At 37.0% G+C, this 20,526-nt stretch overlaps 1 protein-coding gene across 12 annotated transcripts in view; it reads left to right on the forward strand.

The window, feature by feature from the left end:
* BBX (BBX high mobility group box domain containing) overlaps nucleotides 1-20,526 on the forward strand; it is a 272,393-nt gene that overhangs the window by 109,787 nt on the left and 142,080 nt on the right. For 2 of the 12 annotated variants that reach the window (XM_078065708.1, XM_078065714.1), the window contains one exon: nucleotides 14,777-14,894. The exons of the other annotated variants lie outside the window; for them this stretch is intronic. The gene's annotated coding sequence lies outside the window, so the exon portion shown is untranslated. The remainder of the gene's footprint in view (nucleotides 1-14,776; nucleotides 14,895-20,526) is intronic. 12 annotated transcript variants of the gene reach the window in all.

Below are 20,526 nucleotides of genomic sequence, written 5' to 3' on the forward strand. Positions count from 1 at the left end.
AATTAAATTTGTGGCAGTATTCTAAATTCACTGAATATGAATACATCTATAGAAAGTAAAGCTGGACACTTTATCTGATCTGTTCAGAACACTGAATTGTTAATCAGCATTAGTATGGCAGTCTTTCCTTAAGTAGCCATCTGATCTATGATTTCTGAATGTTAATCAGATTATTTCAATAAAATATTTTTTATTGACTATCAGAAATCGACACAAATTCAAATTGCTGATAACATTTAAGAAGCTTAAGATGACACTATATACTTCTAGCTCACATTTACAATCATCATAAATACAGTATTAACTACGAAATAGAAAAGATGCCATGTGAAACCAGGAGTAATTTAGGAAGCAAATCCTGGAAATTGTTACATGGCAAAAAGATGCCAGGGTCCAGTAAATCTAGGAAATGCGGTTGTATCATTCAGCTTAGGCAAAGTTATGTTTCATTATCCAAAGAGTCCCCAAATCTTAGTGATTTATAGCAGCAAAAATTTATTTCTCACTCTTGTTTATCTTAATAAATCTACTGCCATTGTGCTCAGTGTCCTCTTTGTTCCTCGACCAAAGCTAAAGAAGCATCTCTGGGATGCATAACTCTTACAAGGCTGAAGGAAAAAAGGAATGATGGTAGAAATGTGACTCTTAAAATTGTTGGTCAGAAGTAGCACATGTCACTACCTCTCATTTCACTAGCTGAAGCATGTCATGTGGTCAACCCTATGTCATAGGGTAGGAGTGGCCTTTTAAGAGGGGATAGGATAAGGAAAGTCTGATTGGGAGGCACAGTGCATTTTTTTTTTTTTTTTTTAAGATTTTATTTATTTATTTGACAGAGAGACAGCGAGAGCAGGAACACAAGCAGGGGGAGTGGGAGAGGGAGAAGCAGGCTTCCCGCGGAGCAGGGAGCCCGATGTGGGACTCGATCCCAGGACCCTGGGATCATGACCTGAGCCGAAGGCAGACGCTTAACGACTGAGCCACCCAAGCGCCCCACAGTGCATATTTTAACTATAATACCTGAATCCCATCTATGGCTCTTCTAGAGAGACAGAGTGCATGTAGTATATTAAACTTCCAAGAAGTCCATTCATTCTTTCCAATGAATCTCTTTAACATGTAAAATTATTTGACCATGAATCCTTTCATTTTTGTTATATAGAACTCAGTGAGCTACGATGCTGTATCCGTGACAAGTTTTAAGGACTGAGGGATTCATACAATTCAAGAGTTTCTTGATGTTTCAAATGTTGAAACTTTTCCCATCATGGAGTAAAGGGTTCTAGTATATATAATAGACTTATGTTATTATGTTATAAATACTTTTTTATTGTTGTTGTTGTTGTTTTTTGAGGGCGGGAAGGGGCAGAGGGAGAGAGAGAATCTTAAGCAGGTTCCCACACCCGGTGCAGTGCTGGGCTTGATCTCATGACTGTGAGATCATGACCTGGGCCCAAATCAAGAGTTGGTTGCTTAACCAACTGAGCCACCTAGGCACCCTGTTGTGTTATAAGTAGTTTTAAAATGAATGAAAATATCTGTAGCCTGGATCCTCTACAGTTTGCATACAGAGTTAGAGAAGGGAAATAATGACACTTAGGATAATTTCTTATCTATGTGCAATACATCACAGAACTTTGACAAGTATTATCTAACTTGATGTAGGAGAAGGACGAGAAAATGGGTTCTTTGCTCTTTCCAGTGGCAATATAATAATTTTACCAGGCAGTAGTAGGCAAATGCCTTTACTTAAGATCAGTTACTAGAGGGGCGCCTGGGTGGCTCAGTCATTAAACGTCTGCCTTCGGCTCAGGTCATGATCCCAGGGTCCTGGGATCGAGCCCCGCATCGGGCTCCCTGCTCAGCGGGAAGCCTGCTTCTCCCTCTCCCACTCCCCCTGCTTGTGTTCCCTCTCTTGCTGTGTCTCTCTCTGTCAAATAAATAAATAAAATCTTTAAGAAAAAAAAGAACCATCCTAGAGAGAAAGAATGCAGACACTGTAGAAAGGGTAACAGTTGTATTCCAGGAGTTTTCTAAGGTGCTCCAGCTGAGATCATAACCATTATACAGGGGCTGTGCATTATTGTCTTCGTAGTCTTCTAGAAAATGAGGAGGCACACAGAACTCCTCAGCCAATACTGATTTGAGTAATCCCACGGGTATTATAAGATGCTGCTACCAGACCTATGTGGATTAAGATGATTTAAAAATGTAGCAGTATGGAAACGATGCTATGTTTGATAATTTGTAGTTCCTTAAGATTGGGGGACTGAATCTATGGATTCGGAGAAACTTTGGCATAAATCCTACTTCTGGCGCTTTTTAATTGAAAGAATTCAGGTGATTATTTAACCTCTCTGAAACTTTGTTTTCTCATCTTAGTACGGGATAATGGTCTCTACCTCATAGGACTGTGAGAATTAAATGAAATATGTCGAGTCCCCCATGCAGCACCTGGCATATAGGAAGCACTTGAGAAATGGTACTAAAAAAAGAAAGCTGTGGGCAGAGGTCAGGAATCTTGAACACACCATAAAATACCTTTCATAGATATCTGACAGTGTATGTATGTGTAAAATGTGTTTCTGTACTTATATATAAACACAGACACACACCTCCAGGGGTTTTAAAATATTGCCCTGAATGCATAAGAATCTATGTATTCTTCTACAGTTCTACGGAAAATACAGAGTGGCTTCATTCTTTATACCGAGAGAACAGGTGAATCCTGCAGAAATATTAGCCACCCTATGATCTAATACTTCACTTCTTGCCACTGAAAATATAGAAATGTTAAGGACAGTGTGAGAGCCAATTGTAGATAGATTCCCTTCACTCTGAATATTAATGAAGTCAGTATGAAATCAAATTTGGTAACGCCTTTTTTTTTTTTAAAGATTTTATTTATTTATTTGAGAGAGAGTGAGAGAGAGCACAAGAGGGGGGAGGGTCAGAGGGAGAAGCAGACTCCCCACTGAGCGGGGAGCCCGATGTGGGACTCGATCCTGGGACTCCAGGATCACGACCTGAGCTGAAGGCAGTTGCTTAACCAACTGAGCCACCCAGGTGCCCCAAATTTGGTAACGTCTTGATGCAAGGTATAAGAAGTGGGGATTGTACCACTGAAATTTTCTTTACCATGTAGAGCAAATGCTATTTGGTTTCAAAAGAACCAGCATTTCTATCTCAGGATTTTTATGCTACTGTTTTCCAATGAGGGTTAACTTATTCAGACTCCGCCGAGCCTTTCTCTGTTGACTTTGTTCCCTCGTACTCTCAGAATCAGGCACAACATGGTCCATCTCTCTTAAGATTCAAAGCTGTGTGCTATTTCTAAAATGACAGTTTCGTTTGTTTTATTTAGAAAAACATGTAAAATAATTTGGGGGAGTAAATTATTCAAATTGTTTCAAATTCTTCTCTTTATAAACAGATCATCTTTGTTACTGTCAGTTACTCATTCAGCTGGATTATCAGTAGCGTAAAACTACTTTAAAAAATGTAAGCTCTTCAGTTTTAGAGACTACATAATAGTCTGCTTGGGCCGCCATGACAAAGTGCCACAGACCGGGTGGCTCCAACAACAGGTACTTATTTTCTCACCGTTCTGGGTTCTAAAGTCCATGATCAGGGTGCAGGCAAATTCTATTTCTGGTGAGGTCTCCCTTCCTGGCTTGTGGGCAGCCACCTTCTTGCTGTGTACTCACATGGCCTTTTCTCTGTGTGTATGTGGAGAGAGGGAGCTCTGGGGTCTCTCCTATTCTTAAAAAGACACCAGTTCTATTGGAGAACAGTCCCACCCTATGACCTTACTTAACCTTTACCTACTTTTAGGGCCTGTCTCCCAAGTACATTGCCATGTAGGACTTCAACATACGAATTTGAGGGCTACTAATTCAGTTCATAACAGAAGTAGTTGTTTTTTTGTACCAAAGAGTGAAGTAAAAGTTTTTTTAAAAAAAAAAAATACTTTCTATGAATCTATAAACAAGAAAACCTCATTTATTACAGTCTAAAATTCTAAAAATATAATTGGATCTTTGAGTTGGGAGGCATTTGAAATTACTGAATTCATGTTTCTTCCACTTTGAAGTCACTGTGCATGAGTTTCTCAGAAACTCAGAAAGGAGTTTCTTACAAGTGAAAGAATCAAGTCTAAGAACTGAAAATCAGTGATTTGTATATAATGGAGGAATTACATCATTGAAAAATTGATTTCCATGTGTATTCATTGGTTCTAGGAGTAGAATTTATTTTAAAATTAGGTCAAAGAATAACTCAGTTACTCATTTGGATTATATCTGTTTCTGTTTACTATAATCAAGCCAATTCACATTTTTTAAGGTGATTTTCTTTTGCTTTATGAATCAGTTGTGAATTCAAACAGGGAAGTGGCATATGGAGTTGTCCCTTGAAAATGCCAGTGTTAGGAGCAACCCTTTTGCACTGTTGAATATCTTTGTGTAACTTTTTTTTAAAGATTTTATGTATTTATTTGACAGAGAGATAGAGAGCACAAGTAGGCAGAGCGGCAGGCAGAGGGAGAGGGAGAAGCAGACTCTCCACTGAGCAGGGAGCCCAATGTGAGACTCGATGCCAGGACCCCAGGATCATGACCCGAGCCGAAGGCAGCCGCTTAACCGACTGAGCCACCCAGGCGCCCCTGTGTAACTTTTGACTCCACAAAAACTTGATTACTGACAGCCCACTGTTGACCAGAAGCTTTACCTATAACATAAAGTTGATTAACATATATTTTGTGTTTTCTATGTATTCTATATTATATTTGCATAATAAAGTAAGCTAGGGAAAGGAAAATGTTATTAAGAAAATCATTAGGAAGAGAAAATACATTTACAGTACTGTACTGTGTTTGTCCAAAAAAAATCTGTGTATCTGATGTGGGCATGCGCAGTTCAAACCCATATTGTTCAAAGGCCAGCTGTACTTAAGATTTTGGTAAACCAAAAGAAAAGATTGTGTATTTGAAATAATTCCAGCAGAAGTCAAGGATTCCCAAATCTGTTATATGTACCTGTTTATTGCCCTGCCTCCCTCACTGCCATCTTTATCCCTTTTTTCCTTCCTCCTCCTTTCCCTTCTTTCCTCTGATAGCAGCTTGTAAGTCAGGTAATGGTTGCTGGGATTTGTCAAGTAATAGTCTAAATACAGCTCACTGACCATCTGTATAGTACTTCTTTCTACTTTACAGTAGCATACTTTTCTAGTAGGTAAGTCAGTTGGTGGATGTTTGGGATTAGTGACAGGTAAATAGTGCATTTACTTGTTGGATATTGACGTAGGCTCAACCTAACTTTCTTCATTTTATCTTGGAATTTTGTGTTAGTGTACCTATTTTGTCATTTGAATAATTTCAGTTTCTGATGATTTGATGCGTATCTAAAACAGAAAATACAATAAAAAAGAAACTTTGGAGACTTTAAGCACTTTTATGTAAAAATAATTTTAAATTGATTTACAAAACTTATCACCTCACCTTGTGTGTTTACAGACTAAAGGATAAGCTATTTAGAAGCGATCCAATTTTGTGGATGTTAGTTTAATTGGTTGAAAGGTATTTTAACTCTTAGCTACTTTTGATTTCAGTTTCACTGTAAAACTATCTACAAGAATGACTCAAACTCAAAAGCTTTGTATATAATAAATTTTAGCAATGTATTTCTTCTGAACAGTGGAATCAGTCTACTGATTATGATGTTTACTAGTTGAGGACAGTATAAATAAATTCAGGCATGACTTGACTCCATGCATTAATACTCCCTGAAAGGGGGGGATAAATTAAGTATTTTTATACTGACGGTATTTCCTTTGATCTCCATTATAGAGAAGTGCATTTCTCCAGGAAAATAAATGGATCTAATGGTGCCAAATTTCTCATAAGATAGCTCTCAGAATTTCTGTGCATTTTAGTGTAAAATATATACTGCATTTACTGGATATTCTGTACATACACGTGTAAGTATAAATAGTAAGTATGTATGAGTATATATGCATGTAGTTTCTTCAAAAACCTAAAGGACTTAATTTTATACTAGAAAGTCTGTTTTGTTCATGGCTGCATCCCCAAAACCTAGAAACAGTGTCTGGCACACGGAAGTTGCTTAGTAAACATTTGGTAAATTAGTATTACCAGAGTTCATGTTTCGTTGACCTTGTATGCCATGGAACTTGCCGTTAATAAGCATCCCGTGGTCTACCTGTGGGTAATTATTTTTCCCAGTCCGAATTGAGAGAGAGAAGCCGTTCTTCAAAAATAAAAGTCTCTCTGTGCTTTTAAGTTGGTAGTTAGTCCTATAATCAGTAAGTGTTAGAGGGCTGAAGAATTTAAAATGAGTAGCAAAAAATTTCTGGGTGCCTATTGACTCATTTATAGTGTGCGTTGAGTCAGCAAGGGTTTATTAAGACCTTGGCCAAGTACTTCTCTAACAGTCAGTCAGTGGCCCTATGAGTGGAGTGCATGTGAATGTCCTGAGATTTAAGGTAGGCAGATTGGTTCAGCTGGGCTTAAAGAGATGCTGTACGGTGTCTGGATTCAGTTAATACATACCAAAAAGGTAGGCTGAAGTCCACGTTTAGGTGTTTTATTCTTGTGGGGGGAGGTGGTATTTTTAGGGCATTTCTGTATTTGAATCAATCTATGAAGATGATGGATAAGAATATTGTGTTTTTGTTTTATTTAGACTTTAACAACTTGCTTAGTTTAGTTTGCAATTGTTCTGCTTCTGCCTTGGTTATATTACTATTCTTAAAAAGCAGTTGAATTCTAGAAGTATTTCAATGTTCCTTAACATTTACTGTAAGACCATTTATTACCAAGGGTCTCTCCATGGAAGAAGTATTCCACTTCAGGTGATGTTTTAAGGCCCTGAACATTACCATTAGGCTCTTACAGAACCCAAATTTCTTGAGAGAGCCAGCCAGATGGGGAGGAACTGGCTTCTGAACAAGGCTTAAATTACAAAAAGCTACCATTTCTCTGATGAGCACTGTCCTAAACATTCTCAGTTCTGCCACACTAATTGCAATGAAGAAGAACTGCCAGGTTAGAGACCTTGAGACCTACAAAATGTGAGGCGTGTCCATGTGCAGAGTAGTGTATGTCTGCTATCCATCCCGGCACCACCTGGACAGACACATACATGAAACTCTGAACTGTGCCCTTCCGATAGTTTTGAATACCTACTGTGTTTTCAGCATTGTTAGAGTTACCAGGTCTTCATATTAGGTACTTTATAATATGTTTGAAATCAGTAGCTGCAGACAGTGGTCTTGTGAAATACCAGAGCTCCTGCTATAGTAGTGGTATTTGTCCTCCTGTTTGATGAAGCAGACGGCCCATCTTTCAATTCATTTGGTAGTGTGAACACTTAAAGGAATGATAGTTTTCAGGTTTGTGAGTTTTGTTGTTTCTGTTAAAGTCCTGGGTTTTGCTGTTCTTATTCACTGAGAGGTTTCAATTTTTAGGGAACATAAGAAAAATCTCTCTAATAAGGCTATTCTAATATATCTTGTTGATGGGAAAGGTGTCCCAGTTTTGTCTCTCTTTATGAGTTTTAATCATCACAGTCATAGAATTTTTTATGGATTATTTCTATTGTAATAAAATATTTCACACATTAGAGTTTATAATGTGCCTGGGAAAAAGTAATCTAGAAGTTTTACTTCATAGTGCTTATAAACATTCTTATTCTTGCCTCTAGATTGTTAACTGCATAACTGCTCACTGTTGCTTACTGGAGATTAATATGGATAGGCAAAAACTTAAAGGTTTTCTTATGTATGACAGATTTAAATGTGTCACTTTTGTTTGTTTGAGCCGTAGCTTGAGCTCTTAGAAACGTGGGAGTCAGATGGATTCAGGACTAAATCTGACTGGGCTTTTACTGTGATTGTGATGTGGGAACGTTACCTAGATTCATCTGTGAAATGGGTGAATACTGATTGTTGAAGGTTGTAGTGAGGATTAAAAGTGCTGGAAGATGCAGTACTAATCCAGCACTTGGCAGGCACTGTGAAGAAAATGTGCTTGTTCTCAAAAAAGGACAGTAAGCCAGAAGTGGAATTTGACTTTTTTGCTTCTTAACTGTTCTTGAAATTGAATTTCAGGCATTTTTTTGTCTCCATTCACAATAAGGGAAATGTCCAGCTTCAACGTGCGCATCTTTATTATATTGGAAGTCTTTATTGAGTACAGGATGGACTTGCTTTAAATCATTAGGAAAGAATAACATTTGTTCTTTATATTGTTAGATACTTTAAAATATTTTCTACACAATCATATGTGATAGTTTGATTTTTATATTTCCCCCAATTAATTTTGCAACTTTATTAAAGCCCAATCAAAGCTCAAACTTAAGAAAATATTAAGAGATAAGTCATCTATCATTCAGTGAAATATAGTTATTTTAGGATTATTATTACCTTATACTCTTGGTATTAAGAAAATTATTACCTCAAACAAATAAATTATGTAAGGATAACAGTAAGTTTTTATAATTTACATAATTTTCTTCCAAGATTGTAATTATCTTAACAAAACAAGGAGAAATGTATTATGAATTCTTAATGACTTTTAAAGTATGACAGCCATTTTCATAAATTGATTATCTTAACCTGATAGCTATAAAAATTTTTAAAAATTTTAGTAGAATAGTTAATTCAGTCATGACTGCTAGTTTATTCATACATTAGAAAAGCAAAATTTCCCTTCATTTTTAGGTCACTGGCTTAGCATTTCACAATTAATTGATCCAAGAGAAGAAAATATTTTTCTACAACTGCAGAAAATGCTAACTCTGTGAAAGTACTTATTTTCTGGTAATTTTATGCACATGAGCATGAACTAATACTAATTGGTCTTTTATCTAATATCAGTAGGTATATTAATTTTGAATATATTATAATTAACATGTATTTATTAATTTTGAATATCTCTAATATATCTAAACTTGTTTTGAGGATAATCATCTATGAAAATACCTTGATTCCTTCTAAAAGCTGCTCTATCAGTTAGTTAGGTGTTCGTGGTCTTTTTATAGCAATTTTGCCTTTTCCTAGTTGAATATGTGTACATTCTAACCATAATAACCGTGGATCATATAGACTTCTTATAAACTTTTAAAATTATTAGTCTATATTGAAATTCTCAACCTTTCTGGCCCACCTATGAGAGTGTTTGCACTCTTTCTTCAGCTCTCTTTTATTTCTTTTTAGAACCTGAACTGCATTCAGTAATTTTACTGGAAAAATGTTTTGTTTAAAGATAAAGTAACATATTTTCTGTTCCTCTGTTTGTTTAATAAATATTTGCTGGAACTACTATGTGCAAGTAAACGTGTTAGACAGTGTCAGAGTTGCAATATGATAATAGAAGGGGAACTCTAAGCAGGAAAGAGGGACAAACTTCATTAAGAATTGAGGAAGGTTTTAAATCCCAGGTAGGAATATCAAGGAAGACTACCCAGAGGAAAAAATACAAAAGTCTGGAGGAAGTGAATACACCGCTTTTGCCGGTTGGATGGCATGTATATAAGGTAAAAGGGAAACCTAGAAAAGCCAGATGTAAGAGGGCCTTGAATATCAGGGTGAGTTTACTTATTTCCTTCTTAAAGGCAAATGAGCGAATGGAAAATTTTGCACATGTGTTATAAGAAGGATGGATTGGAGGGGAAAAGAGGAGGTAGGCATTGGAAAGATTGGTTTAAGAGACTTTAGGGGGCGCCTGGGTGGCTTAGGGGCGCCTGGGTGGCTCAGTTGGTTAAGCGACTGCCTTCGGCTCAGGTCATGATCCTGGAGTCCCGGGATCGAGTCCCACATCGGGTTCCCTGCTCAGCGGGGAGTCTACTTCTCCCTCTGGCCCTCCCCCTCTCATGCTCTCTCTCTCTCATTCTCTCTCTCAAATAAATAAATAAAATCTTTAAAAATAAAAAAATAAAAAAAATAAAAAAAGAGACTTTAGCAAATCCTAGGTAAGAAGTTGTTCTTCTGGATGGAACCACCATGAGACCACCGTGAGAGACACGATGAAGATTATGCCCTGTCTGGATGTAGTTTAAAATATTTTAGATTGAGGTATTCAACTCACAAAATCAAATAAGTCTTTTTTCCAGTTTGCAGGGCAAAAATTAATAGATACTCAGTTTTAAGGATTCCTTGGATGAAGATTTTCTCAAACATTTGATACCTACTACTGTTTGGCCTATGTATGTGTGTCTGCTTGTATTTAGTGATTGTAAATTTAGCTTTCACTGTGTTTCTCAAAGAATACACATCCTGTCCTGTCACTTGAACCAAATTACTAATCTGTAGGATTTGGCAACAGACTGACCTTGTGCTGGGACTGTATAGGGATTGATCCTAAGAGAGAAGGAAGAAGTGGGGGTGTTGAAAAGGAAGTCAAAGATAAAGACAGGTTTTTAATTTAAGCATGGGTATTCAGATAGTACTGCTACCAGAAGTAGAGAAAGAGAGAGTAGTAGAAACTGATTTTGGGGAGGGGGAGGTAGAGTTTAGGATGGACTAGATTTGAAATGCATAGAGGATATCTACGTGATTATGTATAGGATGTAGTTACAGATTGTTAAGGGTGTGGGAGAGATTCAGGCTAAAGATAAATAGAGCTTAGGAGAGAGAGGTAGAGCTGAAACTTTGACTATTGGTGAAAGTAGAAAATATGGCTAAGACAGAACTTTGGAATACACCTACAGATTCTTTGTTGAGAGAAGTCTAAAGGAAAGAAAAACAATCAGATCTGTGAGGGGAAATGCAATAGAGTACAGTACCCAAGAAGATGGGAAAGAATTTTCAATAAAAATGTTGAAAAATACAGAGACCTCTAAATGCCCCCAAACAGTGTTAGGGTTAGGTGATTCGGGGCTCCTTTGGAAAAAGCATTTTTTGTAGAGTGATCAGGGCAGAAGCCACTTCGTATAGTGTTTGCAGTATTCTCTGTTTTAATGCATTGTTCTTGATTTTCTTTTTAGCTGAAACTGTATGTTAGGCTGCTGTTTTCATGGAGTAATCTATAATGACTTACAAATCCACACCCTGGGAGCATAGGGCTCATCTTCTATAAATGCAGTTTTAATATTCTTTTCTTTAAATATGTTACCTCAGACTGTTTCAAATCATAACTTATCCAGGTGCTAATATCATTTTCTCAAATGCACTGAAATGACTTTCTTTAAAATCATCAGCAAACTACTTTGTAAATGCCTCTCCCATAGGACTTATATTATAATTGACATTACAGAGGGATGAATAATGAATTCCCTGTCATTGCCAGCTCTTCTTTTACACTAAGTACACTGATGCTTTCTTTAAGGCCCACTGGTTTAATAAAGATCCTGTCAAAAACTCTTTGGTGTAGGGGGCCACCTGCATATGAAATTTCTAGAGTAGAATCTGATACGTGGTGACTTTTGTTTCCATCTGCAGAAAATAGTTTTAAGGGGATACAAGACTCACCCTAAGTAGTAGTAATGATTATAATGATGAAAACTGCAGTTGTCATTATTTGCATTTTTCTCTCTGTTACGTATGTGTGTGTGAGAGAGTGTATTTTTTCTAATCTTCACAGTGACTCTTAAATGTGTAGGTCTCATTATTCCCATTTTATACGTGAAGGAACTGAGGCTCAGAATATTTAAATAAATTGTCTGAGCTTTTTGGCTTATTAAAAACAGAGCCAGGATTCTAATCAGCTTTTTCTGACTTTCAAGACCATGTTCTCTACATGGCCCATGCAGTTTTATGAATTATTTGAAAGGTAAGCTTTAACACTGTTGATGGCAACTACTCACTCTGGTTTGGGAGCTCAACACCTCATTATTTTCTTCCTTTTTTCCTCCAACTAGGGAAGAAGAGATCACTTTCATTTGCTTAAACATGTTGCCATTTGCCATTGTTAGTTGTCAGGTACTTTTCTGTGAATTTAGTACTGTTACATATATATTTAATCTTCACATCAGCTCTATGAGAGGTGGATGTATTTTCCCTCAACACTTTGTTACGAACCTTTCAAACATCATTGTACACTCATATACTCACCACCTAGATTTGACAGTTAACATTTTCATTATTTTATTACATATCTGTAACCTAGCCATCATCAATTCAATTTAATTTTGACTCATTTGCAAGTAAATTAAAGACATTACTATCCCTCCCTTAAATACTTCAGGATGCCTATTATTGACTGTAGTTCACTATTTAGGTACAACTTTTTTAAAAAAAAATTATTTGAGAGAGAGCCAGAGAAAGAGAGCACAAGCAAGAGGGAGGGGCAGAGGGAGAAGCAGAAGCAGAATCCCTGCTGAGCAGAGAGCCCAGGACCCTGGGATCATGACCTGAGCCCAAAGCAGATGCTTAACCGACTGAGCCACCCAGACGCCCCATGTACAACTTTTTTGATCTGAAATTCACATTCAGTGAAATGCACAAATCTTAAATGTACATTCTCTGAGTTTTGATAAATGCATATACCTGTGTAACCCCAAATACCTATCAAGATATTAAACATTACTATTGGTAGGTGTCTCTTTTATTCACATTTTATAGGTGAGGAAACTGAAGCACAGAGAGGTTAGTGATCTGCCTAAGGTGACACTGCCAATAAATTGCAGAACGAGAATTCAAACTCATGTAGTCTGGCTACAGGGTTTGCGCTCCTAACCACATCACCGTACAACGGATTAGCCTCACATATTTGTGTATCCTTTTACATTTCATGTGTACAGATGTAATGTTTATTTTTTACATAGGTATGTAGACACAGAAGTAGTATGTTTGGGATTAGAGTAAAAATCCTGTTCTAGAAATGCATCAGTTCTTTGCATGAAGTTTATGGCAGTTGAAGTGGGAAACTAACTCCCTTCATTGAAATACTAGGGTGCATCTCTGTATAATAACTCTAGTCTTACCTAGATCCTTGATTAATTTTTCCATATATAAAGTCATAGTTAATTTCCTAATGACAACACTGAGGTTCAGGAAAATCCTAAAGTGCCAAATAATTAAGGGTAAATGATGTTCAGTATAGTTTTGTATTAAGCATATTTTTGTTCTATTAGTAGAAAATTATTCATCTGTGTGTGGTATATATAGTACCACTCACCTTGATGTCTCAATCCCCAAAATAATGGAATTAGCCAATTTAGGATTTATAGCTGTGAACTTTGTGAAGTTTTTAACATGAATGGAATTTTTTGACCTTTCCAAATAAATTGCATAAAAATATGAATAAGGACTGGAATAGATTATATTAATTTTATTTTTGCAATACTTAGGTGTACCATCCCTATGAAAATAAATCGTATCTCTTTCCTGCGTTGTGTTCACATCACAAGCTGTATCTGAAAAGTTGACTAGTACTCTTTGTTCACTATCCAAATGATGAAAAAGCAACCATTATGTGTATTAAAAAAAATTCTGTGTTACTCAAAAAGCAATTTAAATAAATAAAAGCATGTAGTTAGCAAAACCTAGCCAGTCACTAGAGGGCAGAGCAATACTATACTTTAGATTTTATTTGAAAATTTCCAGTTTAAAAATTGCTGACCATGGAAAAATATACCAATGCACAATTAAATAGAAATTTCTTCGTATTCTTATTATCTTGTCTTGCTGTGAAATCCAATAACATGATTATTACCCTTGTATCAAAGGAGATTTTCTAGCAATTACACTGCTTTCAAAAGGGCATGATTATTTAGAAGAGTATAAGTATCCCTCAAGAGAAAACATCAAGGCTTAGAAAGAGTGATGGCATTAAATCATTTCTTACGATAGTACCCTGAAATTGGATTGCATGCAGTACACACTTTAGGTGAGACATTATGACAGAATAAGTTTGAGACAGGCTTACTAGTATTTAAATGTAAGAATTCATTGAAATGTGGAGCATTTTTTTAATCTTTCAGCTGAAATGTGTTGAATCATTAAGACTTTGAAATTACCAAATTGTAAAAGCAATGAACTAACTCTAGCTTCTTTTTTAAATGTTAAAATTCTGTCAAGTCACATTCACTTAATTTCATTTCTGTTTGAAGTTTTCTATCATTCTGGTATATTTTCATTATGACTTATTTTTTCTGATCTTTAAAATAAAGGAGGCTCTGAAGTAGTTTCCTAGTGAGTAACCTGAGTAGTTCAGTATCTCAAAAGATAGAAAATTTTACTTTGAATGTGTACTTTGGATTTATATGATCTATATAGGATTCATTTCTAATAGAGTACATGAGATGTCAGAAAAAGCACTGGATTTTGGAATCCAAAGAAGCAGGGCCCCAGTTATCATGTTTTTGCTTTACAACCTTGAACAAGTCACATTACCCCTCTGAAGTAACCATTTTATAAATTGGAGAATTGGGAAAAAGTTTTGTTTTTTTTTTAATTTACAACCAGGTTGTTTTGAGGATTGTGTTTGTGCGTGTGTGTGTGTATCTCCAAAGGTGAGGCTGTAAAGACAAATTTTAGTAGGTGATATAAGCTTAGAAAAACCTTAGAAATAACTTTGAAATGGGTATTATCTCATAAATGTAGTGACACGAGGGCACCTATTACACAATAAATGTAGTCTCCAGGCCAAAGTGAGGTTGCCAACCTCTTCCCTGTCTCTTGAGTGTCTCTGGCTACTTAATCTCTCCGTAACTCCTCTTTTGCTCTTCTTACGCTTTACTCTGTTTATTTCCATGTTTCCTCTCTCTGTGTTTCTCCTGACTGTCTTTGGTCTCTCTCTGTGTTTTTCTTGTCCCAGGCACCCTCAGGAAGACCCCAAGCCTCTAGCGGTACCTGGTATCATCTCCAGCATGTTTATAGATGTGGAGGATTCCCTGGGATATTGAGAAATACCAGAGGCGCATTGGTCTCCTGTAGTAAGTCCATTAGCATTTACTAAGTGACTTCTGTTAACAGAGCACAGTTGGCGATGCTTTGGGCAAGGAAGAATGAGTCAGGGCATAGGTCAGAAGAAAGAAATTTGTAACCTCTTCTCAGTAGAGGTTCTTGTAGACTAGACACACATGCAAGTGAAAACAACAACAAAAGAAAAAGCTGACTAATAATTATATAGATGAGTCGTGTTGTGTGTGTGCTGCAGAGGCCCAGAGTTAAAGGAGTAGAGAAAAACCAGGTGGTATTAATCAGGTTTCCTGCATGAGTTTAGAATTAGGTTTTGAAATATGGCTGGAAGAAAGATGAGGAAAGAGAGGGTGGAAGTGAGTTACTTCTGTGGGGCTTGGCCAGCCTGTTGGCTTGCCTGTGAGGGAATCCCTGATGGGAGGGTAGTAAGATAAGAGCACGAAGTTTCAGCCTACCAACAGCGAACTTTCCTTCAGCTCCCAGTCTTAGAGAAATTCAAGTTATGAAAGGAAGTTCAGGTTACGAAAGGAAGTTCAGCCAAGTTGAGACTTTTCATAAACATAAGTGGTATCTGTTGCCAGTTTTAGAATTTATAGCGTTGAAGGGTAAATTGTGACTATGAAATAATAAAAGAGGTACCTATGCCATAAAATGAGGACATGCCATTAGAATATGATCTAGGGATGCATTGTAAACATGAAGATGAATTAAAAGAGTAAATCAGTATAACAAGTTCGTTGTTTTTGTGTTAGAAATTTATTTTTGCCCTTGTATTTTAGATAGTCCTACCTGTGGACACACTGTGGTTTTCAGAGTTGGGAACCTCAGCTAGCTGTGTCACGTTGGGTCGCCCACAGAACACTGCATCTCAGTTTCCTCAGATGTAAGCTAAGGGTGAAAATACTGAGCTCAGAATTGTTAGCGTGAATTAAATCATCTTTTAAATTCTTGAGTGCATGCTAGGTACTGCTTGTTACTTGCAGACACTTAAAAAGCATCTTTAAAGTAGTTTGTAAAATACAGTGTAATTTCTGAGATCTTTTTAACTGTAGAAGCAACCCCATAGTATTCAGAAAATGCTATATATACAGGGAATATTTATAACTTGGGGACAAGATACAAAGAATAACATTAACATGAACACCTGAGTACCTACCTCTGACTTAGGAGACAGAGCTGTCCCCGGCCCCATTCCCTTGCCTCTCTTTAACATTCCCCGCCCCGCCTCCCGCCCAATCCTAAATGTTGAGTTTATTGCTTCCTTGTTTTTCTTTATAGTTTTTTTTTCACATATTTATGTATCCCCTACATTATTTTTGCTTGTTTTTGAATTTTATATAAGAAATAAAATACTGTTTTCTTATGCAACATCTATTTTTGCAGCTTAGCAGCAACATGTTTGAGCGTATACTTGTTATTCACTTATGATCACAGTTATATTTCATTGTCTGAAAATACTACAGTTTATTTGTACACTTTCTTTTGATGGCCATTTCAGATTGTTTACAGATTTTGCGTTATTAGAGAGAACGCGGAGAGGGAAAATTCTTGAGATCCCTGTTCATGCCCCTTGATGTACATATTATTTCTCTAGGATATATGTTCAGGAGTATAGCTGCTGGGTCACAGGGTATGCCCAGCCTCAGAACTCTACACAACAGTGGCAAATGGATTTCCATAGAACTTGTTACGTTTTATACTCCCTCCAGCCCGATGTAAGTGTTTTCCTATGGTTCTTTAAAATGCCTAGATTTTTGTTGAAAGAATTTTTTAAGTTGCCAAATAACACCATGTTAACAATAAACCCTGATGAGCTATTTTTTAAAATTAGTTTTATCCTTTGCAGCAGCTGCTTTTCTCTGTCACAGTTTTCCAATTGTCACTTGTACCTTTTCTCAAACCCACTGAAGTCAGACATCCTGAAATAGCTGGGTGTGTTTGCTAGCTAAGTTTTTTCTCCCAAGGAAACCACATCATAATAATGTGATGTTCTCTTACGTTAAATGAAAATTGTTAGCCCTTCCTGACTTCTAAAGACAGTTGGGGCAGAGAAATGTACACGTCTTTTACTGATTTCTTTTTTCCTTAATTCGAGTTGAGAGAGAGAAAGAATGACCCACAGAGGGCCGTTTGCAAGGTGCAGTGACTTAACCTGTGTTTTGCTTTGCGTTGTGAAAGTCCCCAAAGCTCGGGTAAATGACTCCGCTTGTATTTGCCACACTCTCCCGTTTTCTGACCTTCACCCACTTCTGTTTTTCTCAGCCAGTGATTCTTTTGTATGTGATTATACTTCTCTACCCCATTCTGGTCTCCGTATCACAGTTCTTCCAACCTGATACTTTCTGCCTGGTGGCCCATAATGTTCGTTGGTTGACCTCAGTATTTTGCCTATCATCAGACTTGTTGCCACCGTCTCTCACATTAATTTTCTGAGGCTTTCCAGGAGTGTACCAGGATCTAGCCAAATGCCTAGTACTTGCTATTCATTAGATGTTTATTGAATGAAGAAAGAAATGATGTAAATGTCTGAAAAGCACTGAAATGCCTTTTCCTTGCTCAGCAATAGTAATTTCCCCAAACGCAGTGGGCAGAAATCACACATACTGAAAACAGTTCTGCCCGTGGGTAGCTTTCTAAACCACAAGCAATTATTTCTTCTTAAGCTTCAGTCTGGTTTTTTTTTTGAAAAATGAGAGCAGTAGACCAGTGATCTGTAAGATTCCTTTTGACTCCAGCATTTTGTATTCTGTCTTCAGTTGAAAAGAATATTAGTTTCTCTCTGGATGTCTAGGCACCACTGCCAACGCCCGAATCCATCTACCTCACTGGGCTTGAGGCCCATGACTGTGTCACAGCAACCTGTCAGTCATTGTCTCCCGTAACTACAGCAGGTGGGACATACATCGAACTTTCTCTTCTTCCTCTCTTTATTATTTAGGGTTGATTTGTTCTAGAGAAAGAAGGCATTTATCGTTCTTTGTAAAAGTGTATCGAATACCTTTGGCTTCCCAATTTCATTCACCAGGCTGCCTGGGCATTGTTCAGTGTAAAAACCTTGAGTTCTGCCCCCTTGTTCCTCCTCCCCTTCCTCCTCCAGCCCCACAGCTGTGTCCAGGGCACTTTGTCCTCCTCTTTGTTATTTGCTGTACAACTTAACCCCATGTCTTTTCTCCCAGTCCAGTTACCATCTTTGAGTCAGTGTTGATTTTTACTGTTGGGTCTTTCCGTGAAGTCAGTGGATCTGTATTCATCTGGTGCTAGAAGAAACAAGTTGCCCCTTCCTTTCTCCTGTGGTTTCTCTGCAAGGGACTCTCAACTCCGTTCACTCCATCTTCCCAGAGCTATTGCAGGGACTCTAACTGTGTTACTTGTCTAGATTTCATTTTTTAAAAAATATTTTATTTATTTATTAGAGAGCATGAGTGGGGGAGGGGGCAAAGGGAGAAGCAGGCTCCCCACTTAGCAGGGAAGCCTTACATGGGGCTCGATCCCAGGATCCCGGGATCATGACCTGAGCCAAAGGCAGATGCCCAACCGACTGAGCCACCCAGGTGCCCCTAGATTTCATTTTGTGTCTGCCTCTGAACTCTGTGGATCAAAGGCAAAAGGCACCAGAGAGCAGACTCCATGGAGCAGGGGCACAAACTCTGTCTTAACTTTCTATAAATTGTAAACACTGGCCAGTCACTCCTGAGGGTTCAGGCCATAGACCTGTGTGTTTGACCATGAACCAAGATTAAGTCGGCTCTTTCTGACTTCTGTTCGGGAACACCAAACAGTGTAATCTTGTCACAATGTTATGAATCTGCTTTGTGAAAAATCCTGTGTAAGTCTGGCAAATTTTAGGTTAAGAAGAGAATAAGTTAAGAATTTTGTAACCAAAAAAAAAAAAAAGAAAAGAAAAGAAAAAGGAGGAAAACTTCTTTAAAGAAGGAAAAGAAGGATTTATTTTTAATAACATTAACTTAATTCTGAATCAAAGATTTGGAATTTTAAAAAAATCTTTGTATTTTTTTTTAAATGTTAAATTACTTATTACTGAAAGCCCAGTTGTTAACCACCCACCTCCAGCCTCCATGCACATAAAAGACTCAAGATTTACTGGACTGTCCAGCCATGAAGAACAAGAAGCCAGACTATCTGTGATAATTCACCCCTCCTAACTGCTTACTTGACAAAACTCTACAAAAACACATTATGGCAGATGTTCTATTCTCAAAAGAAGCGGTTAATACCATCCTATCTCTAGAGGAACAGATTATGTTTTGTTCCTCAGGAATGCAAGGAAATATCTTTTATGCTTATAAGGGGAAAATGGGAGAAATTACCTGACATGAAAACTTTACTGATAGGAGAATACTCACTCAAACCAGTCTTAAATTGTGTCTTTGATTAATGTAAGAGGTTTGACCTGTTAAGTATTCACATTAATATTTTAAATTAATCAGTTATAAAAGTCCCTTTGTAGTACTAATTCACTTAGTATTTTTTTAATTTAGACAGGCTTGAAAGTACTTCAGAAAACCTACAGTACTCATTTATTATTCTTGTTTTAGTTAAAGTTTTTTGAAAGAAAACTGTATATTCTCTAATGACTAAGTTGCAGCAGATGTTAAAAATACACTATTGTGTTAATAAGTTGGATTATCCTTTAGTAGAAAGTTTATGAGTATATATAAACATTTGATGCAAAACTTTCTTTCAGAATCTAGGAAATGCATTTATAACAGATTGTACATTGAATGCGCTTAACTCGAAAGAGGCATTTTTAAATGCTAAATTAAGAATAAACTTTGAGGGCGCCTGGGTGGCTCAGTTGGTTAAGCGACTGCCTTCGGCTCAGGTCATGATCCTGGAGTCCCGGGATCGAGTCCCGCATCGGGCTCCCTGCTCGGCAGGGAGTCTGCTTCTCCCTCTGACCCTCCCTCCTCTCATGTGCTTGCTCTCTCATTCTCTCTCTCTCAAATAAATAAATAAATAAATCTTTAAAAAAAAAAAAAGAATAAACTTTGAACTACATATTTAATTTTTACTGTTGTGTTATATCTGTTATACAGCAAAGTGAGGAATACATATAAAAGTAAATTCAAAGTTGGGCTTCATGTAATTAATCGTGTGATTATACAAAATCTAGATTTATCTACATTACTGCAAAACATCTTCTTAAAATACTTCTGAATAATTTCATTCAAATGTAGGTGTTTCTGAAATGACAATATTCATTTTGTCTGGTAATTTATATCTGGTTCACAAAAACAGTGAAATGTTCAGATGGGTCTATCATTTTAAGGAAAAAGTAGTGATTAGCATTATCTGTTTTCCTGAAGTTGATTTCCCAATATATTACCATTCATTATCTTAGCTGCAAAATCCACATTTCCAAAGGGCTAACTAGGTTTTATTAAATCTGAAAAATAAATCACTGAGTCTTTTTTATGAAAACAGTAGAGCAGAAAGTAGAGCACCCACACTTTTTTTTGTTTCTTCGTGCCTTGTGGAATCGGGACTCCTCCAGGAAGCTCACCTAACATAGTGTCATTAAAGATAACAGACATGGTTTTCTTCTGTGTCTGTTTCTCCCACCAAGTCTTCCTCAGAATCTGTATGTTTCTCTTTTGCTTAGCCAATGGACACTTCACTCCCTTC

The sequence above is a fragment of the Halichoerus grypus genome, chromosome 1 (genome assembly GCF_964656455.1).
Source record: "Halichoerus grypus chromosome 1, mHalGry1.hap1.1, whole genome shotgun sequence".
Lineage (NCBI taxonomy): Eukaryota > Metazoa > Chordata > Mammalia > Carnivora > Phocidae > Halichoerus > Halichoerus grypus.